We start from the raw sequence: 26,470 nt of genomic DNA, 5'->3' as shown, positions 1-26,470 counted from the left end.
AGAGGACCTGTAAACAACAATGATTAGAAGTTTAGTTTCTCTAAATTCAACTGCTCCTGCACAATATTCAAATACCCGTTCAGTGCAGTGCCATGATATGTCTACAGACTCAAACTGTTTTTTACATACATGGCCACCCCGAACTCTACAAAGAACTCCTTTGAAAATAGCTGGCTAATCTGTAGCCTGGTAAAGGAAGCCTCTGAACTGAACTGTCAAATTATTTATCTGGGGCTCTGATATACCAATAATTTCAGAGTCATCATCTTTAAGCAGTTCACTAACTTTATCTCTAAAATCTCTTACATTTTGATGAAATATGCTAATTCCTTCTCTACTCGGATGCCTGACCTTCTCTGAAGGCTATTCCTTTATTAGAGGGACTTCGTTTAAGCAGGTACACCTATCAGCTGACTTCAGTCTAAAAAAGGTGCAGCTCTAACACCAACTACTACAGGAATTTTTCCATGAGTGATCCCAGCACCACTAACTACACTGTCACCTGTAAGCTTTGCCAGCCTCCCCATCCCATACCTCTTGAGGTGCAGGCCATGCCTAGTGAAACCTAACCTATTGACTGACTCCAGTGACACCACTGCAATGTGAGCCATGCCCTCCACCATCAGTGCCTTCTCTAACCCCATTTTAACACACCTAACAGCAGCAGTAAGAAGAGGCCAATCATGATGGTGAAACAGTTGCATGAAGTGCACATTAGTGCCACCAGTTCTGTCGGTCACCTGAGCCAACACTGAACTAGGCTTCACAATGCTGGTGACCTGGTACTCACGCCCCAACACTTCCGCAACTGCTGACCCACACCTCTACCGTGCAAACTACCTAGCATCAGAACGTTCTTCTTTCTGTTAGAATTTGCAACTGACATAGACTTACTAAGTGCTGAGGACTGCTACATGTCTCCTACACCTACATCTACAAGAGGCTTCTCTCTTTCAACATTCTCTCTCTACTAAGAAAGCAACAACTTTTATTAATGCTACTAAACCACAACTAATGCCAGTATCACCAAAACTTCACACAGTTTCTTAGCTAAATCCAAAAACTCAGCTGACCACTGGAACACTCAACAAAATTAAAACAGTGATCAAAAATTTTACTGAAATATTTAACAAGAAACAGTAAGAAATATCAGCTGAAAACTACCTAATGAAATTTACTAGCAGGTCACAAACAATTTTAAGTCTTGAAACAAAGTCAAAATCAGTAAAGAGCCCCAGAAGGCTTAGAAATATTACATTTAAAAAAGTTAAAGAAAACACTTTGATGAAAATAGATCAAGACATTTTACATTTATTTCAAAACAGTTTAAGAGAGTAAATGTCCATCTTCAAAACAGTTAGGCTACAGAGGTGGCTGCCAGGAATACAAAAAACGTAAGAACAGTGACAGCAAGCAGGCCTGTATGGGCTTAAGTGTTTGGTAATTGACTACAATTAGAAATATATTTATGACAGAGCATCACAGTAAGCATAAGTACTTAAGTGACCGATGACCCACAACTGCAGTTTGGCACAGAATAGCAGCTCCAAAGAGGTTCTAGTACCAGCCTGTGCCCAGAATGCACCCACTTCCTCTCACGTCATCAAGTTGGCTGGCTGGTGAGCCACACCAAAACAATTTGTTCGCCAGTCGAAGAACCAGGAACTGGATCAGCATACAATATGGCTAACTAGCCCAGCCTGAAAAACTGTCAACTTGGTTATCCTTGTTAGATCAACTTAGACAGTAACCACGTAAAACACAAGAAAAAGACAAACACTTAACTAAGATTATAATGCTTAAGCCCAAGCAATAATCAAAGATAACTGCAATGATACTGTTATTTACAACAAGCTGCCTCCACAAATCCATTAGCATTAAGACTGACTGCTCATTCAAAAATTTCACTAGATACAAATACTGCACCTCACCAATATAAGGCATTCATGAACAGTCCACAGTGTTCGCTACATGACAGCTATGTCCTTGTGCAGCTAGGGCTAACGGACACCCCACTGGGTGGTCAATAAAATTCTAAAACAATATTAAAAAGAAGAGTTTAACAAGTCAACAGAATAAGTGCCCTGTGTATCACAGTAAGACTCCTATTAGTTGGATCCCTTCACAGATCTACCAAAAAGCAATACCACAAGCAATGCAAACAATACTAAAACCAGTCACTGTGCAGCAACAGGTATGATTATCAAGTAATGAGGGACACACACAACCCAGAAGTGGCCAAAAGACCCAATATACGTCATCTGCTGAAACAACTGACCAACCAACCAATGGTCATTTCCTATAAAATTCCAGGCATGAGTAAGGATTGCAAGTGAATTGGCAACTGACAGCTTGTTACCAGGAGATCACTTTGATGGACAGTGGTCACTGGAAAACCTATAACCATCAGCCTGTTGTGGAATGGAGCCTTTGGTCACATCTCACACAATTGGCCATCTGTCACCCTGGCCATTTCAGCTCAGAGCTCCAACATCCTCCCAGTGCTGTCCAAATGAGACTCACTGCCACAGAAATTTGGCCAAGCAGCTGGCCAGCATGTGCGGAGACTACCATCAACTAAATGCACGAACAATTATGGACACCTACCCCATACCCAACATTGCCGACTTTACCAGTTCCCTCGCAGGTGCGACCACGTTCTGTGTCATTGATTGCAAACGGGCCTACCACCAGATCCCCATGGCTCCTAAAGACAGCAATCACCACCCCAATTGTGTTATTTCAGTTTCGATTCATGCCCTTTGGTCTGAAAAACGCAACCCAGACCTGGCATCGCTTCATCAACGAAGTGCTATTCGAACTAAAATTCTGCTTTGCATATCTTGATGACATTCTTGTGTTCAGCTCCTCCGTCGAGGACAACATTCTACATGTGCAAACTGTGATGAACACTCTCGCGGCAGCAGGCATCGAGACCAACCAGGACGAATTGCAGCTATATCAACCCACTGTCACTTTTCTTGGTTTTCGGGCCTCTGCCGATGCCATTTCACTGCCCCCTGAGAAGGTACAAACAAAACTAAACCTACCCAGACCTTCGTCATTCAAAGAGCTCCGGCACTTTCTGGGGATGGTTAATTACTGTCGCCGACCTCTACCTCGGGCTGCGGGGATTCAGGCTCCACTGACGTACGCCATGGCAGGCACCAAGACTTCTGGATCTCAGCCCGTTCCATGGACCCCTGTTACGACTGACTCTTTCATTGCCCTCAAAAATCTTCTTGCCGAGGCCTGCACCATCGCCCATCCTCATCCCAGTGCGTAGCTTTTCATCACCACAGCGTAGCTTTTCATCACCACAGACGCAAGCCAGACAGTCGATGGCCAAACTTCGCCTCTGCAGTTCTTCTGATGCAAGCTCACCAATGCACAACAGAAATATTTCGCCTTTGACAGGAGTCACTCACGGTCTACGAAGCGATCAAGCATTCTAAGACTGACATCGAGCGATGCCCTTTCTATGTTTTAACAGACCACAAACCCTTGGCTGTGGCCATTACAAACCTGCCAGCTGACCCACCTCCTTGCCGCTTCAGATACATGGACTTCATATCTCAGTTCACCACCGATGTCAGACACACAAAGGGTGCTGACAATATAGTTACTGATTTCCTTTCACAAGTTGACACTGTTCATTCACTGTTAGACCTCTCTGAACTGCCTAACCTCCAATCCGCCAACAAGGACACGAAAAACCTGATTTCACACTCTGCCTCTTCACTACACTTTGTCCAGACCACCTTCCCTGGCATTTCTGGTGAGATCTAGTGCGATGACAGTACAGGCACATTACGCCCCCTCATCCCAACCATGCTCCATTGAATTGTCTTCAGTGCACTGTATAATTTAGCCCACCCCAGTGTTTGTGCATCTGCCCACCTCATAGCGGAGTGCTTTCTGTGGAGAAATGTCAACAAAGAGTACCAGCAATGGGCAAGCTCCTGCGTCGCGTGCCAACGCTGCAAAGTACAGATGCACACTTCACCCCCCCCCTCGGCGCCTTTTTGAACCCTCCTTGGTGTTTCCAACATGTTCATATTGACACTGTCGGTCGTCTCCCCCTTCTTACGGCTTTCGTTATGTTCTCTCGTCTATCAACCGAACAAGTCGCTGGGTGGAGGCTGTCCCCCTCCCCAATGTCACGGCAGAAACTGTTGCTCGAGCTTTCGTCGAGTCATGGGTATCACATTTTGGATGTCCAGCTATCATCACCACTGACCAGGGCAGACAATTTGAGTCGGGCCTGTTCAACGAGAACTGTAATATTTGTGGCATCTGGCGCATCCATACCACAGCATATCACCCGCAAAGTAACGGGCTAGTTGAGCACTGGCACCGCACTTTCAAGGCGGCTCTTCAATGCCATAACTCTCTATGGACGGAGGCCTTTCCCCTTGTGCTACTCGGCATTCGTGCGATCTATAAGGAAGACCTCAAAGGCGCAATAGATGAGTTCGTATACGGGCAGAACATTGTTCTCCCTGGTGAACTTGTGAGCCCTTCCGCTTCTCTCCCTCAGTCTGACTTACCCTCCTTCATGGACCATGTCAGACACCGCTTCATCAACCTCCACAGCCCTCCGCCCGCCAGCCATTCACGCCCTAAGGTTCACGTCACGAAATCTCTGGACAATTATGAATCCATCATGCTCTTAGATGACACCGTCCATGATCCCCTCCAACCTCCATATACTGGACCATACCGAGTTCTCTGGTGCTCAGCCAACACCTATGACATCCAGATAAAAGATTTAGCTGTTACCGTCTCTCTCAACAGACTCAAGCCTGTTCATGTTGAGCCCACTTCTACCCCCCTTCAGGCCACGACCAAGCCACTCACTGTCAAGGCTCACAAAGCTCTGACCACTCCCTCCACTTCAGACTTACACACTCGGTCGAGTGACTTCCAGCATCAATCGTCGAGCTCTTCTCCGACCTTGCCCTCTACTCCAGTCTCACGCACTCCATTGAGTGACCACATGCTCCCCACATAGAGCTTACCTACAATCGCGCCCTCGCCGCCAGGCCCTTTGCCAGTCCCTTCGACCTCTCCCCCATCACCTGCCCCCCCCCCCCCCCCCATCTTGAACGTGCCCTCGCTCGAGGTGTTTGTGCCTGCCCCCCCCCCCCCCCCCCCGACATAATCCACGACATCTCTATAATACTACACGATGACACACTGTTCATCGTGTGTTTCCCTTCATCTGGTGCTCATGACACAACCTCTGCCATTTCCTGCCACCTGATGACATGTGTTCCCGTCTAGCCCGACGTCGACAGGGACATGCTTTGTGTGTTCGCCACACCCTCCAGAGACATCGTCATCGTCACTCCGTTCCTCCCGCAAACCGCCGGCCCACCTGTCGCCGCTAGACCAGCACGCCCAGTACGACGCCCAGCTCGCTTCAGCGACTTCCAGGTTCGGTGGCCGGACCTTCCTTCACGACATCTGCCCACACAGCTCCCCGACGATGCTGTCAAGCTGACCATGTCTGGCTCCTGCGAACCACCCCTGCCGACGCCATAGTCACCCCATCCCCCCTGGGACACACAGGAGTACTCCGTACTGCAGGGAGGGGGAGGGGGGGAGGCTATGTGGCATCGATGAGATCGACACCAGAATCGATCTGAGTATCGCCTTTGAACTAAGTAAACATCATATTTGTGCAGTGCCACCTTGCTTGTGTAAAGAGGTGAATAAATGAACTATTGCAAAATGGGAATGTTTTTTGGTGAAACTGACCTGAACTTCCTCCTCAATAGTATCGACAGTAATTGAGAGATATATACCACATAAATTAATAAGTGATGGTACTGATCCCCCATGGTACACAAAATGGGTCAGATCATTGTTTCAGAAGTCAAGAAAAAAGCGTGCCAAATTTAAAAGAATGTAAAAACCCAAAGATTCGAGATGCTTTTAATAATTTCGACAACAAACTCCTGTCTCGAAATCTGGCAGAAAACCCAAAGAGATTCTGGTCACACATAAAGCACACCAGTGGCAAGACACAATCAACACCTTCACTGCACAATAGCAACAGTAAAGTAACTGATGACAGTGCCACTAAAGCAGAGTTATTAAACACGGTTTTCCGAAACGACTTGGTCAAAGAAGACCAAGTAAATATTCCTGAATCCCAATCAACAACAACTGCCAAGATGAGAAACATAGAAGTAGATATCCTCAGAGTAACAAAGCAACTTAAATCACTTAATAAAGGCAGGGTCTCCGGTCCAGATTGTATAACAGTCAGGTTCCTCTCAGAGTATGCTGATAGAATACACCATATTTAGCAATTATATTCAACCACTCGCTCACAGAAAGATCCATACCTAAAGACTGGTAAATTGCTCAGGTCACACTAATACCGAAAAGGGAAGTAGGAGTAATCCACTGAATTACAGGCCTATATCACTAACGTCGATTTGCAGTAGGGTTTAGGAACATATACTGTATTCGAACATTATGAACTATCTTGAATAAAATGTTCTATTGACATAGAGCCAGAACGGTTTCAGAAAATATCATTCTTGTGAAACACAATTACCTCTTTATACTCATGAAGTAATAAGTGCTATCGACAGAGGATGTCAAATTGATCCACATTTTTAGATTTCCAGAAGCCTTTTGACACCGTTTCTCACAAGCAACTTAAACCAAACTGCGTGCCTATGAAGTATTGCCTCAGTTGTGCGACTGGATTCATGATTTCCTGTCAGAAAGGTCACAGTGCGTAGTAATAGGCAGAAAGTCATTGAGTAAAACAAAAGTAATATCCGGTGTTTCCCAAGGAAGTGTTATAGGCCCTCTGTTGTTCCTGTTCCTTATTAACGACATAGGAGACAATCTTAGTAACTGTCTTAGATTGTTTGCAGATGATGCTGTCATTATCATCTTGTAAAGTCATCAGATGATCAAAATGACTTACAAAATGATTTAAATAAGATATCTGTATGGTGCAAAAAGTGGCAGTTGACCCTGAATAAAGAAAAGTGTGACATTATTCACATGTGTACTAAAAGAAATAAGCTAAATTTTGATTATGTGATAAGTCACACAAATCCGAAGGCTGTAAATTCAGCAAAATACTTAGGAATTACAATTACAAATAACCTAAACTGGAATGATCACATAGATAATATTGTGGGTAGAGCAAACCAAAGACTGTGATTAATTGGCAGAACACTTAGAAGGTGTAACAGGTCTACTAAAGAGACTGCTTACACTACACTTGTCCACCCTATTCTGGAGTATTGCTGTGCAGTGTGGGATCCACATCAGGTGCGACTGACGGATGACATCGAAAAAGTACAAGGAAGGGAAGCTCATTTTGTATTATCACGAAATAGTGGAGATAGTGTCACAGACATGATACATGTGCTGGAGTGGCAGTCATTAAAACAAAGGCGTATTTTGTTGCAATGGGATCTTGTCATGAAATTTCAATCACCAGTTTTCTCCTCTGATTGTGAAAACATTCTGTTGGCACTCACCTACATAGGGAGAAAAGATCATCACGATAAAATAACAGAAATCAGGGCTTGCACAGAAAAATTTAAATGCTTGTTTTTCCCACATGCCGTTTGAGAGTGTAACAGTAGAGAGACAGCTTGAAGGGGATTCATTGAAGCCTCTGCCAGGCACTTTATTGTGAATAACAGAGTAATCACATAGATGTAGATGTAAATGAAGATATTTCATGATTGTACTGACATGCTGACAACACTGACTTACATTTTCCTTAAGTCATTACATGCTTCTTGCACAGAATCTAGTAAAATTCTTCTCTCTAATGCCAACATGGCTGCCCCTTTATATATATGAATCTGAACAATCCAATGCATTGTTATAAAGGGTTTTTTAATAAAATTACAATTAAAACTTTTGTTAAGAAATTAATGACATACTTCAACAGTTGCACTGTCACTGATAGAATGAATAAATTTGTTGAACTTTAACCATTTAATATTTTATAAATGTGAAAATACTCAAACATGAAATATTAACAATACTTTTACTACTTTAATAAAACGCAAAAGATACATGGATCAGAAAATGTTCCTACCAATATAGATGTTTCCAAGTCACCCATTGAGTGTGGCAATATAGGTCTTTTTTTTTTTTATTGACAAAATACTAAAGAACTACATATGTTTACGTGCCACTTATAACATTTTTGCTAACTACATTTTAATTTTCTAATCAATTCTGATTCTCTCAGTTGGTTTTTCATTTAAATACAACAGACTTTCATTTAGTTACCGTTTTAATACAAATCCATCTCAATTTCAATGAAATGACTTTGATCTATGTATACAATCATTTTTTTGCAGATTTCGCCTAATTACATTAATCCTAAATGTTCCTACCAATTACAGGACTTATTACTTTAAATGGGTTTCAATGGATTGTTACATCTCAGCTACTCCTCATATTCCACAATGGTCCAACTTCTGGAGCAATATTTTGTAATCAACACAATCAAACATCTTAGTTAAATCAAAAATATGCCTAGCATTTGAAACCTTGTGTTTAATCCATCCAGTACCTCACAGGGAAAAGAGAGTATAGCATTTTCAGTTGTTAAACCACTTCTAAACCTGAACTGTACATTTGACAGGAAATTATGTGGTGTAAAATGATCAGTTATTCTTACATACACAGCCTTTTTAATAACTTTAGCAAACACTGATGGCATAGATATAGGTTTAAAATTGTCTACATTATCTCTTTCTCCCTTTTTATAAAGCAGCTTTGCTACTGAGTACTTTAATCGTTCAGGAAACTGACCATTCCTAAAGAAAAAATTACAAATATGGCTAAATACAGGGCCAACATGTGCAGCACAGTACTTTAATATTCTGCTAAACACTACATCATAACCATGAGAGTCCTTAGTCTTAAGTGATTTAATTATTGAGTCAATCTCCCCCTTGTCAGTATCACAGAGGAGTATTTCAGACATCAGTCTTGAAAAGGCATTTGCAAGAGTGTTATATGTTCCCTGTTGAAACTAAGTTTTTATTTAATTCACCAGCAATGCTCAGAAAATGGTTGTTAAATACTCTGCGTATATCTGATGTATTAGTATCAGAAATATTTTTACTGTGAACTGATTTTATATCGTCACCCGTGTGCTGTTGACCAGACACTTCCTTCAAAGCTGACCATATGGTTTTAATTTTATCCAGTGAATTAGCTATTCTATTTGTGTGCCACATACTCTTTGCCATCCTAATAACATTTTAAGCACCTTACACTACTGTTTGTAATGGGCTGCTATAGGTTGATTGTGACTTCTTCTAACATTTTCATATAATTTTCACTTTGTACTACATGATACCCTTATCCCACTAATCAGCAACCCAGAATGCCTTTTACTGCTAGTACCCTGTTTAGAATGTTCTAATGGAAAGCAGCTCTCAAGGAGCATGACAAATGTGTTAGGGAAAGCATTATATTTGTCATATATGTTATCGGCTCTATAAACATACTGCCACTGTTGTTCCTTGACGAGGTTTAAAAAACTCTCTATTGCCATTGGATTAGCTTTCCTACATAGTTTGCAATTATGTATAACATTTGTTTGAGTACAAAAGCCTTTTAGTGTTAAAATTCATGCATCATCGTCTGAAAGTTCATTCGCCCTTTTACTAACAGAATGCCCATCTGGTAATCAAGAATGAATAAAAGTATTGTTTATGGCTGTGCTACTGTTCACCTGCCCCCTGATTGGGAAGAAACATAGTCTGCATCAGATCATATGAGTTTAGGAGATTTACCAACATCTTTTTTCTTGAACAGTCACATACAAAATTAATATTGAAGTCACCACATAATCAAATTTATGGTACTTCGTACAAAGTGAATCAAAACCCCTCTCTAGCTTGAACAGAAGTTCTCTGAAATCAGAGTTAGAGGACCTGTAAACAACAATGATTAGAAGTTTAGTTTCTCTAAATTCAACTGCTCCTGCACAATATTCAAATACCCGTTCAGTGCAGTGCCATGATATGTCTACAGACTCAAACTGTTTTTTACATACATGGCCACCCCGCACTCTACAAAGAACTCCTTTGAAAATAGCTGGCTAATCTGTAGCCTGGTAAAGGAAGCCTCTGAACTGAACTGTCAAATTATTTATCTGGGGCTCTGATATACCAATAATTTCAGAGTCATCATCTTTAAGCAGTTCACTAACTTTATCTCTAAAATCTCTTACATTTTGATGAAATATGCTAATTCCTTCTCTACTCGGATGCCTGACCTTCTCTGAAGGCTATTCCTTTATTAGAGGGACTTCGTTTAAGCAGGTACACCTATCAGCTGACTTCAGTCTAAAAAAGGTGCAGCTCTAACACCAACTACTACAGGAATTTTTCCATGAGTGATCCCAGCACCACTAACTACACTGTCACCTGTAAGCTTTGCCAGCCTCCCCATCCCATACCTCTTGAGGTGCAGGCCATGCCTAGTGAAACCTAACCTATTGACTGACTCCAGTGACACCACTGCAATGTGAGCCATGCCCTCCACCATCAGTGCCTTCTCTAACCCCATTTTAACACACCTAACAGCAGCAGTAAGAAGAGGCCAATCATGATGGTGAAACAGTTGCATGAAGTGCACATTAGTGCCACCAGTTCTGTCGGTCACCTGAGCCAACACTGAACTAGGCTTCACAATGCTGGTGACCTGGTACTCACGCCCCAACACTTCCGCAACTGCTGACCCACACCTCTACCGTGCAAACTACCTAGCATCAGAACGTTCTTCTTTCTGTTAGAATTTGCAACTGACATAGACTTACTAAGTGCTGAGGACTGCTACATGTCTCCTACACCTACATCTACAAGAGGCTTCTCTCTTTCAACATTCTCTCTCTACTAAGAAAGCAACAACTTTTATTAATGCTACTAAACCACAACTAATGCCAGTATCACCAAAACTTCACACAGTTTCTTAGCTAAATCCAAAAACTCAGCTGACCACTGGAACACTCAACAAAATTAAAACAGTGATCAAAAATTTTACTGAAATATTTAACAAGAAACAGTAAGAAATATCAGCTGAAAACTACCTAATGAAATTTACTAGCAGGTCACAAACAATTTTAAGTCTTGAAACAAAGTCAAAATCAGTAAAGAGCCCCAGAAGGCTTAGAAATATTACATTTAAAAAAGTTAAAGAAAACACTTTGATGAAAATAGATCAAGACATTTTACATTTATTTCAAAACAGTTTAAGAGAGTAAATGTCCATCTTCAAAACAGTTAGGCTACAGAGGTGGCTGCCAGGAATACAAAAAACGTAAGAACAGTGACAGCAAGCAGGCCTGTATGGGCTTAAGTGTTTGGTAATTGACTACAATTAGAAATATATTTATGACAGAGCATCACAGTAAGCATAAGTACTTAAGTGACCGATGACCCACAACTGCAGTTTGGCACAGAATAGCAGCTCCAAAGAGGTTCTAGTACCAGCCTGTGCCCAGAATGCACCCACTTCCTCTCACGTCATCAAGTTGGCTGGCTGGTGAGCCACACCAAAACAATTTGTTCGCCAGTCGAAGAACCAGGAACTGGATCAGCATACAATATGGCTAACTAGCCCAGCCTGAAAAACTGTCAACTTGGTTATCCTTGTTAGATCAACTTAGACAGTAACCACGTAAAACACAAGAAAAAGACAAACACTTAACTAAGATTATAATGCTTAAGCCCAAGCAATAATCAAAGATAACTGCAATGATACTGTTATTTACAACAAGCTGCCTCCACAAATCCATTAGCATTAAGACTGACTGCTCATTCAAAAATTTCACTAGATACAAATACTGCACCTCACCAATATAAGGCATTCATGAACAGTCCACAGTGTTCGCTACATGACAGCTATGTCCTTGTGCAGCTAGGGCTAACGGACACCCCACTGGGTGGTCAATAAAATTCTAAAACAATATTAAAAAGAAGAGTTTAACAAGTCAACAGAATAAGTGCCCTGTGTATCACAGTAAGACTCCTATTAGTTGGATCCCTTCACAGATCTACCAAAAAGCAATACCACAAGCAATGCAAACAATACTAAAACCAGTCACTGTGCAGCAACAGGTATGATTATCAAGTAATGAGGGACACACACAACCCAGAAGTGGCCAAAAGACCCAATATACGTCATCTGCTGAAACAACTGACCAACCAACCAATGGTCATTTCCTATAAAATTCCAGGCATGAGTAAGGATTGCAAGTGAATTGGCAACTGACAGCTTGTTACCAGGAGATCACTTTGATGGACAGTGGTCACTGGAAAACCTATAACCATCAGCCTGTTGTGGAATGGAGCCTTTGGTCACATCTCACACAATTGGCCATCTGTCACCCTGGCCATTTCAGCTCAGAGCTCCAACATCCTCCCAGTGCTGTCCAAATGAGACTCACTGCCACAGAAATTTGGCCAAGCAGCTGGCCAGCATGTGCGGAGACTACCATCAACTAAATGCACGAACAATTATGGACACCTACCCCATACCCAACATTGCCGACTTTACCAGTTCCCTCGCAGGTGCGACCACGTTCTGTGTCATTGATTGCAAACGGGCCTACCACCAGATCCCCATGGCTCCTAAAGACAGCAATCACCACCCCAATTGTGTTATTTCAGTTTCGATTCATGCCCTTTGGTCTGAAAAACGCAACCCAGACCTGGCATCGCTTCATCAACGAAGTGCTATTCGAACTAAAATTCTGCTTTGCATATCTTGATGACATTCTTGTGTTCAGCTCCTCCGTCGAGGACAACATTCTACATGTGCAAACTGTGATGAACACTCTCGCGGCAGCAGGCATCGAGACCAACCAGGACGAATTGCAGCTATATCAACCCACTGTCACTTTTCTTGGTTTTCGGGCCTCTGCCGATGCCATTTCACTGCCCCCTGAGAAGGTACAAACAAAACTAAACCTACCCAGACCTTCGTCATTCAAAGAGCTCCGGCACTTTCTGGGGATGGTTAATTACTGTCGCCGACCTCTACCTCGGGCTGCGGGGATTCAGGCTCCACTGACGTACGCCATGGCAGGCACCAAGACTTCTGGATCTCAGCCCGTTCCATGGACCCCTGTTACGACTGACTCTTTCATTGCCCTCAAAAATCTTCTTGCCGAGGCCTGCACCATCGCCCATCCTCATCCCAGTGCGTAGCTTTTCATCACCACAGCGTAGCTTTTCATCACCACAGACGCAAGCCAGACAGTCGATGGCCAAACTTCGCCTCTGCAGTTCTTCTGATGCAAGCTCACCAATGCACAACAGAAATATTTCGCCTTTGACAGGAGTCACTCACGGTCTACGAAGCGATCAAGCATTCTAAGACTGACATCGAGCGATGCCCTTTCTATGTTTTAACAGACCACAAACCCTTGGCTGTGGCCATTACAAACCTGCCAGCTGACCCACCTCCTTGCCGCTTCAGATACATGGACTTCATATCTCAGTTCACCACCGATGTCAGACACACAAAGGGTGCTGACAATATAGTTACTGATTTCCTTTCACAAGTTGACACTGTTCATTCACTGTTAGACCTCTCTGAACTGCCTAACCTCCAATCCGCCAACAAGGACACGAAAAACCTGATTTCACACTCTGCCTCTTCACTACACTTTGTCCAGACCACCTTCCCTGGCATTTCTGGTGAGATCTAGTGCGATGACAGTACAGGCACATTACGCCCCCTCATCCCAACCATGCTCCATTGAATTGTCTTCAGTGCACTGTATAATTTAGCCCACCCCAGTGTTTGTGCATCTGCCCACCTCATAGCGGAGTGCTTTCTGTGGAGAAATGTCAACAAAGAGTACCAGCAATGGGCAAGCTCCTGCGTCGCGTGCCAACGCTGCAAAGTACAGATGCACACTTCACCCCCCCCCTCGGCGCCTTTTTGAACCCTCCTTGGTGTTTCCAACATGTTCATATTGACACTGTCGGTCGTCTCCCCCTTCTTACGGCTTTCGTTATGTTCTCTCGTCTATCAACCGAACAAGTCGCTGGGTGGAGGCTGTCCCCCTCCCCAATGTCACGGCAGAAACTGTTGCTCGAGCTTTCGTCGAGTCATGGGTATCACATTTTGGATGTCCAGCTATCATCACCACTGACCAGGGCAGACAATTTGAGTCGGGCCTGTTCAACGAGAACTGTAATATTTGTGGCATCTGGCGCATCCATACCACAGCATATCACCCGCAAAGTAACGGGCTAGTTGAGCACTGGCACCGCACTTTCAAGGCGGCTCTTCAATGCCATAACTCTCTATGGACGGAGGCCTTTCCCCTTGTGCTACTCGGCATTCGTGCGATCTATAAGGAAGACCTCAAAGGCGCAATAGATGAGTTCGTATACGGGCAGAACATTGTTCTCCCTGGTGAACTTGTGAGCCCTTCCGCTTCTCTCCCTCAGTCTGACTTACCCTCCTTCATGGACCATGTCAGACACCGCTTCATCAACCTCCACAGCCCTCCGCCCGCCAGCCATTCACGCCCTAAGGTTCACGTCACGAAATCTCTGGACAATTATGAATCCATCATGCTCTTAGATGACACCGTCCATGATCCCCTCCAACCTCCATATACTGGACCATACCGAGTTCTCTGGTGCTCAGCCAACACCTATGACATCCAGATAAAAGATTTAGCTGTTACCGTCTCTCTCAACAGACTCAAGCCTGTTCATGTTGAGCCCACTTCTACCCCCCTTCAGGCCACGACCAAGCCACTCACTGTCAAGGCTCACAAAGCTCTGACCACTCCCTCCACTTCAGACTTACACACTCGGTCGAGTGACTTCCAGCATCAATCGTCGAGCTCTTCTCCGACCTTGCCCTCTACTCCAGTCTCACGCACTCCATTGAGTGACCACATGCTCCCCACGTAGAGCTTACCTACAATCGCGCCCTCGCCGCCAGGCCCTTTGCCAGTCCCTTCGACCTCTCCCCCATCACCTGCCCCCCCCCCCCCCCCATCTTGAACGTGCCCTCGCTCGAGGTGTTTGTGCCTGCCCCCCCCCCCCCCCAGACATAATCCACGACATCTCTATAATACTACACGATGACACACTGTTCATCGTGTGTTTCCCTTCATCTGGTGCTCATGACACAACCTCTGCCATTTCCTGCCACCTGATGACATGTGTTCCCCTCTAGCCCGACGTCGACAGGGACATGCTTTGTGTGTTCGCCACACCCTCCAGAGACATCGTCATCGTCACTCCGTTCCTCCCGCAAACCGCCGGCCCACCTGTCGCCGCTAGACCAGCACGCCCAGTACGACGCCCAGCTCGCTTCAGCGACTTCCAGGTTCGGTGGCCGGACCTTCCTTCACGACATCTGCCCACACAGCTCCCCGACGACGCTGTCAAGCTGACCATGTCCGGCTCCTGCGAACCACCCCTGCCGACGCCATAGTCACCCCATCCCCCCTGGGACACACAGGAGTACTCCGTACTGCAGGGAGGGGGAGGGGGGGAGGCTATGTGGCATCGATGAGATCGACACCAGAATCGATCTGAGTATCGCCTTTGAACTAAGTAAACATCATATTTGTGCAGTGCCACCTTGCTTGTGTAAAGAGGTGAATAAATGAACTATTGCAAAATGGGAATGTTTTTTGGTGAAACTGACCTGAACTTCCTCCTCAATAGTATCGACAGTAATTGAGAGATATATACCACATAAATTAATAAGTGATGGTACTGATCCCCCATGGTACACAAAATGGGTCAGATCATTGTTTCAGAAGTCAAGAAAAAAGCGTGCCAAATTTAAAAGAATGTAAAAACCCAAAGATTCGAGATGCTTTTAATAATTTCGACAACAAACTCCTGTCTCGAAATCTGGCAGAAAACCCAAAGAGATTCTGGTCACACATAAAGCACACCAGTGGCAAGACACAATCAACACCTTCACTGCACAATAGCAACAGTAAAGTAACTGATGACAGTGCCACTAAAGCAGAGTTATTAAACACGGTTTTCCGAAACGACTTGGTCAAAGAAGACCAAGTAAATATTCCTGAATCCCAATCAACAACAACTGCCAAGATGAGAAACATAGAAGTAGATATCCTCAGAGTAACAAAGCAACTTAAATCACTTAATAAAGGCAGGGTCTCCGGTCCAGATTGTATAACAGTCAGGTTCCTCTCAGAGTATGCTGATAGAATACACCATATTTAGCAATTATATTCAACCACTCGCTCACAGAAAGATCCATACCTAAAGACTGGTAAATTGCTCAGGTCACACTAATACCGAAAAGGGAAGTAGGAGTAATCCACTGAATTACAGGCCTATATCACTAACGTCGATTTGCAGTAGGGTTTAGGAACATATACTGTATTCGAACATTATGAACTACCTTGAATAAAATGTTCTATTGACATAGAGCCAGAACGGTTTCAGAAAATATCATTCTTGTGAAACACAATTACCTCTTTATACTCATGAAGTAATAAGTGCTATCGACAGAGGATGTCAAATTGATCCACATTTTTAGATTTCCAGAAGCCTTTTGACACCGTTTCTCACAAGCAACTTAAACCAAACTGCGTGCCTATGAAGTATTGCCTCAGTTGTGCGACTGGATTCATGATTTCCTGTCAGAAAGGTCACAGTGCGTAGTAATAGGCAGAAAGTCATTGAGTAAAACAAAAGTAATATCCGGTGTTTCCCAAGGAAGTGTTATAGGCCCTCTGTTGTTCCTGTTCCTTATTAACGACATAGGAGACAATCTGAGTAACTGTCTTAGATTGTTTGCAGATGATGCTGTCATTATCATCTTGTAAAGTCATCAGATGATCAAAATGACTTACAAAATGATTTAAATAAGATATCTGTATGGTGCAAAAAGTGGCAGTTGACCCTGAATAAAGAAAAGTGTGACATTATTCACATGTGTACTAAAAGAAATAAGCTAAATTTTGATTATGTGATAAGTCACACAAATCCGAAGGCTGTAAATTCAGCAAAATACTTAGGAATTACAATTACAAATAACCTAAACTGGAATGATCACATAGATAATATTGTGGGTAGAGCAAACCAAAGACTGTGATTCATTGGCAGAACACTTAGAAGGTGTAACAGGTCTACTAAAGAGACTGCTTACACTACACTTGTCCACCCTATTCTGGAGTATTGCTGTGCAGTGTGGGATCCACATCAGGTGCGACTGACGGATGACATCGAAAAAGTACAAGGAAGGGAAGCTCATTTTGTATTATCACGAAATAGTGGAGATAGTGTCACAGACATGATACATGTGCTGGAGTGGCAGTCATTAAAACAAAGGCGTATTTTGTTGCAATGGGATCTTGTCATGAAATTTCAATCACCAGTTTTCTCCTCTGATTGTGAAAACATTCTGTTGGCACCCACCTACATAGGGAGAAAAGATCATCACGATAAAATAACAGAAATCAGGGCTTGCACAGAAAAATTTAAATGCTTGTTTTTCCCACATGCCGTTTGAGAGTGTAACAGTAGAGAGACAGCTTGAAGGGGATTCATTGAAGCCTCTGCCAGGCACTTTATTGTGAATAACAGAGTAATCACATAGATGTAGATGTAAATGAAGATATTTCATGATTGTACTGACATGCTGACAACACTGACTTACATTTTCCTTAAGTCATTACATGCTTCTTGCACAGAATCTAGTAAAATTCTTCTCTCTAATGCCAACATGGCTGCCCCTTTATATATATATGAATCTGAACAATCCAAGGCATTGTTATAAAGGGTTTTTTAATAAAATTACAATTAAAACTTTTGTTAAGAAATTAATGACATACTTCAACAGTTGCACTGTCACTGATAGAATGAATAAATTTGTTGAACTTTAACCATTTAATATTTTATAAATGTGAAAATACTCAAACATGAAATATTAACAATACTTTTACTACTTTAATAAAACGCAAAAGATACATGGATCAGAAAATGTTCCTACCAATATTGATGTTTCCAAGTCACCCATTGAGTGTGGCAATATAGGTCTTTTTTTTTATTGACAAAATACTAAAGAACTACCTATGTTTACGTGCCACTTATAACATTTTTGCTAACTACATTTTAATTTTCTAATCAATTCTGATTCTCTCAGTTGGTTTTTCATTTAAATACAACAGACTTTCATTTAGTTACCGTTTTAATACAAATCCATCTCAATTTCAATGAAATGACTTTGATCTATGTATACAATCATTTTTTTTGCAGATTTCGCCTAATTACATTAATCCTAAATGTTCCTACCAATTACAGGACTTATTACTTTAAATGGGTTTCAATGGATTGTTACATCTCAGCTACTCCTCATATTCCACAATGGTCCAACTTCTGGAGCAATATTTTGTAATCAACACAATCAAACATCTTAGTTAAATCAAAAATATGCCTAGCATTTGAAACCTTGTGTTTAATCCATCCAGTACCTCACAGGGAAAAGAGAGTATAGCATTTTCAGTTGTTAAACCACTTCTAAACCTGAACTGTACATTTGACAGGAAATTATGTGGTGTAAAATGATCAGTTATTCTTACATACACAGCCTTTTTAATAACTTTAGCAAACACTGATGGCATAGATATAGGTTTAAAATTGTCTACATTATCTCTTTCTCCCTTTTTATAAAGCAGCTTTGCTACTGAGTACTTTAATCGTTCAGGAAACTGACCATTCCTAAAGAAAAAATTACAAATATGGCTAAATACAGGGCCAACATGTGCAGCACAGTACTTTAATATTCTGCTAAACACTACATCATAACCATGAGAGTCCTTAGTCTTAAGTGATTTAATTATTGAGTCAATCTCCCCCTTGTCAGTATCACAGAGGAGTATTTCAGACATCAGTCTTGAAAAGGCATTTGCAAGAGTGTTATATGTTCCCTGTTGAAACTAAGTTTTTATTTAATTCACCAGCAATGCTCAGAAAATGGTTGTTAAATACTCTGCGTATATCTGATGTATTAGTATCAGAAATATTTTTACTGTGAACTGATTTTATATCGTCACCCGTGTGCTGTTGACCAGACACTTCCTTCAAAGCTGACCATATGGTTTTAATTTTATCCAGTGAATTAGCTATTCTATTTGTGTGCCACATACTCTTTGCCATCCTAATAACATTTTAAGCACCTTACACTACTGTTTGTAATGGGCTGCTATAGGTTGATTGTGACTTCTTCTAACATTTTCATATAATTTTCACTTTGTACTACATGATACCCTTATCCCACTAATCAGCAACCCAGAATGCCTTTTACTGCTAGTACCCTGTTTAGAATGTTCTAATGGAAAGCAGCTCTCAAGGAGCATGACAAATGTGTTAGGGAAAGCATTATATTTGTCATATATGTTATCGGCTCTATAAACATACTGCCACTGTTGTTCCTTGACGAGGTTTAAAAAACTCTCTATTGCCATTGGATTAGCTTTCCTACATAGTTTGCAATTATGTATAACATTTGTTTGAGTACAAAAGCCTTTTAGTGTTAAAATTCATGCATCATCGTCTGAAAGTTCATTCGCCCTTTTACTAACAGAATGCCCATCTGGTAATCAAGAATGAATAAAAGTATTGTTTATGGCTGTGCTACTGTTCACCTGCCCCCTGATTGGGAAGAAACATAGTCTGCATCAGATCATATGAGTTTAGGAGATTTACCAACATCTTTTTTCTTGAACAGTCACATACAAAATTAATATTGAAGTCACCACATAATCAAATTTATGGTACTTCGTACAAAGTGAATCAAAACCCCTCTCTAGCTTGAACAGAAGTTCTCTGAAATCAGAGTTAGAGGACCTGTAAACAACAATGATTAGAAGTTTAGTTTCTCTAAATTCAACTGCTCCTGCACAATATTCAAATACCCGTTCAGTGCAGTGCCATGATATGTCTACAGACTCAAACTGTTTTTTACATACATGGCCACCCCGCACTCTACAAAGAACTCCTTTGAAAATAGCTGGCTAATCTGTAGCCTGGTAAAGGAAGCCTCTGAACTGAACTGTCAAATTATTTATCTGGGGCTCTGATATACCAATAATTTCAGAGTCATCATCTTTAAGCAGTTCACTAACTTTATCTCTAAAATCTCTTACATTTTGATGAAATATGCTAATTCCTTCTCTACTCGGATGCCTGACCTTCTCTGAAGGCTATTCCTTTATTAGAGGGACTTCGTTTAAGCAGGTACACCTATCAGCTGACTTCAGTCTAAAAAAGGTGCAGCTCTAACACCAACTACTACAGGAATTTTTCCATGAGTGATCCCAGCACCACTAACTACACTGTCACCTGTAAGCTTTGCCAGCCTCCCCATCCCATACCTCTTGAGGTGCAGGCCATGCCTAGTGAAACCTAACCTATTGACTGACTCCAGTGACACCACTGCAATGTGAGCCATGCCCTCCACCATCAGTGCCTTCTCTAACCCCATTTTAACACACCTAACAGCAGCAGTAAGAAGAGGCCAATCATGATGGTGAAACAGTTGCATGAAGTGCACATTAGTGCCACCAGTTCTGTCGGTCACCTGAGCCAACACTGAACTAGGCTTCACAATGCTGGTGACCTGGTACTCACGCCCCAACACTTCCGCAACTGCTGACCCACACCTCTACCGTGCAAACTACCTAGCATCAGAACGTTCTTCTTTCTGTTAGAATTTGCAACTGACATAGACTTACTAAGTGCTGAGGACTGCTACATGTCTCCTACACCTACATCTACAAGAGGCTTCTCTCTTTCAACATTCTCTCTCTACTAAGAAAGCAACAACTTTTATTAATGCTACTAAACCACAACTAATGCCAGTATCACCAAAACTTCACACAGTTTCTTAGCTAAATCCAAAAACTCAGCTGACCACTGGAACACTCAACAAAATTAAAACAGTGATCAAAAATTTTACTGAAATATTTAACAAGAAACAGTAAGAAATATCAGCTGAAAACTACCTAATGAAATTTACTAGCAGGTCACAAACAATTTTAAGTCTTGAAACAAAGTCAAAATCAGTAAAGAGCCCCAGAAGGCTTAGAAATATTACATTTAAAAAAGTTAAAGAAAACACTTTGATGAAAATAGATCAAGACATTTTACATTTATTTCAAAACAGTTTAAGAGAGTAAATGTCCATCTTCAAAACAGTTAGGCTACAGAGGTGGCTGCCAGGAATACAAAAAACGTAAGAACAGTGACAGCAAGCAGGCCTGTATGGGCTTAAGTGTTTGGTAATTGACTACAATTAGAAATATATTTATGACAGAGCATCACAGTAAGCATAAGTACTTAAGTGACCGATGACCCACAACTGCAGTTTGGCACAGAATAGCAGCTCCAAAGAGGTTCTAGTACCAGCCTGTGCCCAGAATGCACCCACTTCCTCTCACGTCATCAAGTTGGCTGGCTGGTGAGCCACACCAAAACAATTTGTTCGCCAGTCGAAGAACCAGGAACTGGATCAGCATACAATATGGCTAACTAGCCCAGCCTGAAAAACTGTCAACTTGGTTATCCTTGTTAGATCAACTTAGACAGTAACCACGTAAAACACAAGAAAAAGACAAACACTTAACTAAGATTATAATGCTTAAGCCCAAGCAATAATCAAAGATAACTGCAATGATACTGTTATTTACAACAAGCTGCCTCCACAAATCCATTAGCATTAAGACTGACTGCTCATTCAAAAATTTCACTAGATACAAATACTGCACCTCACCAATATAAGGCATTCATGAACAGTCCACAGTGTTCGCTACATGACAGCTATGTCCTTGTGCAGCTAGGGCTAACGGACACCCCACTGGGTGGTCAATAAAATTCTAAAACAATATTAAAAAGAAGAGTTTAACAAGTCAACAGAATAAGTGCCCTGTGTATCACAGTAAGACTCCTATTAGTTGGATCCCTTCACAGATCTACCAAAAAGCAATACCACAAGCAATGCAAACAATACTAAAACCAGTCACTGTGCAGCAACAGGTATGATTATCAAGTAATGAGGGACACACACAACCCAGAAGTGGCCAAAAGACCCAATATACGTCATCTGCTGAAACAACTGACCAACCAACCAATGGTCATTTCCTATAAAATTCCAGGCATGAGTAAGGATTGCAAGTGAATTGGCAACTGACAGCTTGTTACCAGGAGATCACTTTGATGGACAGTGGTCACTGGAAAACCTATAACCATCAGCCTGTTGTGGAATGGAGCCTTTGGTCACATCTCACACAATTGGCCATCTGTCACCCTGGCCATTTCAGCTCAGAGCTCCAACATCCTCCCAGTGCTGTCCAAATGAGACTCACTGCCACAGAAATTTGGCCAAGCAGCTGGCCAGCATGTGCGGAGACTACCATCAACTAAATGCACGAACAATTATGGACACCTACCCCATACCCAACATTGCCGACTTTACCAGTTCCCTCGCAGGTGCGACCACGTTCTGTGTCATTGATTGCAAACGGGCCTACCACCAGATCCCCATGGCTCCTAAAGACAGCAATCACCACCCCAATTGTGTTATTTCAGTTTCGATTCATGCCCTTTGGTCTGAAAAACGCAACCCAGACCTGGCATCGCTTCATCAACGAAGTGCTATTCGAACTAAAATTCTGCTTTGCATATCTTGATGACATTCTTGTGTTCAGCTCCTCCGTCGAGGACAACATTCGACATGTGCAAACTGTGATGAACACTCTCGCGGCAGCAGGCATCGAGACCAACCAGGACGAATTGCAGCTATATCAACCCACTGTCACTTTTCTTGGTTTTCGGGCCTCTGCCGATGCCATTTCACTGCCCCCTGAGAAGGTACAAACAAAACTAAACCTACCCAGACCTTCGTCATTCAAAGAGCTCCGGCACTTTCTGGGGATGGTTAATTACTGTCGCCGACCTCTACCTCGGGCTGCGGGGATTCAGGCTCCACTGACGTACGCCATGGCAGGCACCAAGACTTCTGGATCTCAGCCCGTTCCATGGACCCCTGTTACGACTGACTCTTTCATTGCCCTCAAAAATCTTCTTGCCGAGGCCTGCACCATCGCCCATCCTCATCCCAGTGCGTAGCTTTTCATCACCACAGCGTAGCTTTTCATCACCACAGACGCAAGCCAGACAGTCGATGGCCAAACTTCGCCTCTGCAGTTCTTCTGATGCAAGCTCACCAATGCACAACAGAAATATTTCGCCTTTGACAGGAGTCACTCACGGTCTACGAAGCGATCAAGCATTCTAAGACTGACATCGAGCGATGCCCTTTCTATGTTTTAACAGACCACAAATCCTTGGCTGTGGCCATTACAAACCTGCCAGCTGACCCACCTCCTTGCCGCTTCAGATACATGGACTTCATATCTCAGTTCACCACCGATGTCAGACACACAAAGGGTGCTGACAATATAGTTACTGATTTCCTTTCACAAGTTGACACTGTTCATTCACTGTTAGACCTCTCTGAACTGCCTAACCTCCAATCCGCCAACAAGGACACGAAAAACCTGATTTCACACTCTGCCTCTTCACTACACTTTGTCCGGACCACCTTCCCTGGCATTTCTGGTGAGATCTAGTGCGATGACAGTACAGGCACATTACGCCCCCTCATCCCAACCATGCTCCATTGAATTGTCTTCAGTGCACTGTATAATTTAGCCCACCCCAGTGTTTGTGCATCTGCCCACCTCATAGCGGAGTGCTTTCTGTGGAGAAATGTCAACAAAGAGTACCAGCAATGGGCAAGCTCCTGCGTCGCGTGCCAACGCTGCAAAGTACAGATGCACACTTCACCCCCCCTCGGCGCCTTTTTGAACCCTCCTTGGTGTTTCCAACATGTTCATATTGACACTGTCGGTCGTCTCCCCCTTCTTACGGCTTTCGTTATGTTCTCTCGTCTATCAACCGAACAAGTCGCTGGGTGGAGGCTGTCCCCCTCCCCAATGTCACGGCAGAAACTGTTGCTCGAGCTTTCGTCGAGTCATGGGTATCACATTTTGGATGTCCAGCTATCATCACCACTGACCAGGGCAGACAATTTGAGTCGGGCCTGTTCAACGAGAACTGTAATATTTGTGGCATCTGGCGCATCCATACCACAGCATATCACCCGCAAAGTAACGGGCTAGTTGAGCACTGGCACCGCACTTTCAAGGCGGCTCTTCAATGCCATAACTCTCTATGGACGGAGGCCTTTCCCCTTGTGCTACTCGGCATTCGTGCGATCTATAAGGAAGACCTCAAAGGCGCAATAGATGAGTTCGTATACGGGCAGAACATTGTTCTCCCTGGTGAACTTGTGAGCCCTTCCGCTTCTCTCCCTCAGTCTGACTTACCCTCCTTCATGGACCATGTCAGACACCGCTTCATCAACCTCCACAGCCCTCCGCCCGCCAGCCATTCACGCCCTAAGGTTCACGTCACGAAATCTCTGGACAATTATGAATCCATCATGCTCTTAGATGACACCGTCCATGATCCCCTCCAACCTCCATATACTGGACCATACCGAGTTCTCTGGTGCTCAGCCAACACCTATGACATCCAGATAAAAGATTTAGCTGTTACCGTCTCTCTCAACAGACTCAAGCCTGTTCATGTTGAGCCCACTTCTACCCCCCTTCAGGCCACGACCAAGCCACTCACTGTCAAGGCTCACAAAGCTCTGACCACTCCCTCCACTTCAGACTTACACACTCGGTCGAGTGACTTCCAGCATCAATCGTCGAGCTCTTCTCCGACCTTGCCCTCTACTCCAGTCTCACGCACTCCATTGAGTGACCACATGCTCCCCACGTAGAGCTTACCTACAATCGCGCCCTCGCCGCCAGGCCCTTTGCCAGTCCCTTCGACCTCTCCCCCATCACCTGCCCCCCCCCCCCCCCCCATCTTGAACGTGCCCTCGCTCGAGGTGTTTGTGCCTGCCCCCCCCCCCCCCCCAGACATAATCCACGACATCTCTATAATACTACACGATGACACACTGTTCATCGTGTGTTTCCCTTCATCTGGTGCTCATGACACAACCTCTGCCATTTCCTGCCACCTGATGACATGTGTTCCCCTCTAGCCCGACGTCGACAGGGACATGCTTTGTGTGTTCGCCACACCCTCCAGAGACATCGTCATCGTCACTCCGTTCCTCCCGCAAACCGCCGGCCCACCTGTCGCCGCTAGACCAGCACGCCCAGTACGACGCCCAGCTCGCTTCAGCGACTTCCAGGTTCGGTGGCCGGACCTTCCTTCACGACATCTGCCCACACAGCTCCCCGACGACGCTGTCAAGCTGACCATGTCCGGCTCCTGCGAACCACCCCTGCCGACGCCATAGTCACCCCATCCCCCCTGGGACACACAGGAGTACTCCGTACTGCAGGGAGGGGGAGGGGGGGAGGCTATGTGGCATCGATGAGATCGACACCAGAATCGATCTGAGTATCGCCTTTGAACTAAGTAAACATCATATTTGTGCAGTGCCACCTTGCTTGTGTAAAGAGGTGAATAAATGAACTATTGCAAAATGGGAATGTTTTTTGGTGAAACTGACCTGAACTTCCTCCTCAATAGTATCGACAGTAATTGAGAGATATATACCACATAAATTAATAAGTGATGGTACTGATCCCCCATGGTACACAAAATGGGTCAGATCATTGTTTCAGAAGTCAAGAAAAAAGCGTGCCAAATTTAAAAGAATGTAAAAACCCAAAGATTCGAGATGCTTTTAATAATTTCGACAACAAACTCCTGTCTCGAAATCTGGCAGAAAACCCAAAGAGATTCTGGTCACACATAAAGCACACCAGTGGCAAGACACAATCAACACCTTCACTGCACAATAGCAACAGTAAAGTAACTGATGACAGTGCCACTAAAGCAGAGTTATTAAACACGGTTTTCCGAAACGACTTGGTCAAAGAAGACCAAGTAAATATTCCTGAATCCCAATCAACAACAACTGCCAAGATGAGAAACATAGAAGTAGATATCCTCAGAGTAACAAAGCAACTTAAATCACTTAATAAAGGCAGGGTCTCCGGTCCAGATTGTATAACAGTCAGGTTCCTCTCAGAGTATGCTGATAGAATACACCATATTTAGCAATTATATTCAACCACTCGCTCACAGAAAGATCCATACCTAAAGACTGGTAAATTGCTCAGGTCACACTAATACCGAAAAGGGAAGTAGGAGTAATCCACTGAATTACAGGCCTATATCACTAACGTCGATTTGCAGTAGGGTTTAGGAACATATACTGTATTCGAACATTATGAACTACCTTGAATAAAATGTTCTATTGACATAGAGCCAGAACGGTTTCAGAAAATATCATTCTTGTGAAACACAATTACCTCTTTATACTCATGAAGTAATAAGTG

General features: G+C 43.2%; 1 protein-coding gene and 1 long non-coding RNA gene across 3 annotated transcripts in view; one reads left to right on the top strand and one right to left on the bottom strand.

Annotated features, from left to right (window-relative positions):
* The window catches only part of LOC126365947 (uncharacterized), a 72,783-nt gene extending 51,030 nt beyond the window's left edge, over positions 1-21,753 (bottom strand). The window contains exon 1 of one of the 2 annotated variants that reach the window (XR_007566275.1): positions 21,375-21,753. This is a non-coding gene — a long non-coding RNA (uncharacterized LOC126365947). Of the gene's footprint in view, positions 1-11,438; positions 11,818-21,374 lie in introns of those variants that run through there. The other variant, XR_007566274.1, reaches the window with a different exon arrangement.
* Positions 1-26,470, top strand: part of LOC126267918 (dynein intermediate chain 3, ciliary-like) — a 217,311-nt gene that overhangs the window by 53,157 nt on the left and 137,684 nt on the right. The window lies entirely within an intron of this gene.

This window comes from Schistocerca gregaria, chromosome 4 (genome assembly GCF_023897955.1).
Source record: "Schistocerca gregaria isolate iqSchGreg1 chromosome 4, iqSchGreg1.2, whole genome shotgun sequence".
In the NCBI taxonomy this organism is placed as follows: Eukaryota; Metazoa; Arthropoda; class Insecta; order Orthoptera; family Acrididae; genus Schistocerca; species Schistocerca gregaria.
Note: the sequence above shows the minus strand (reverse complement) of the source record. Positions and strands in the feature narration are given on the sequence as shown.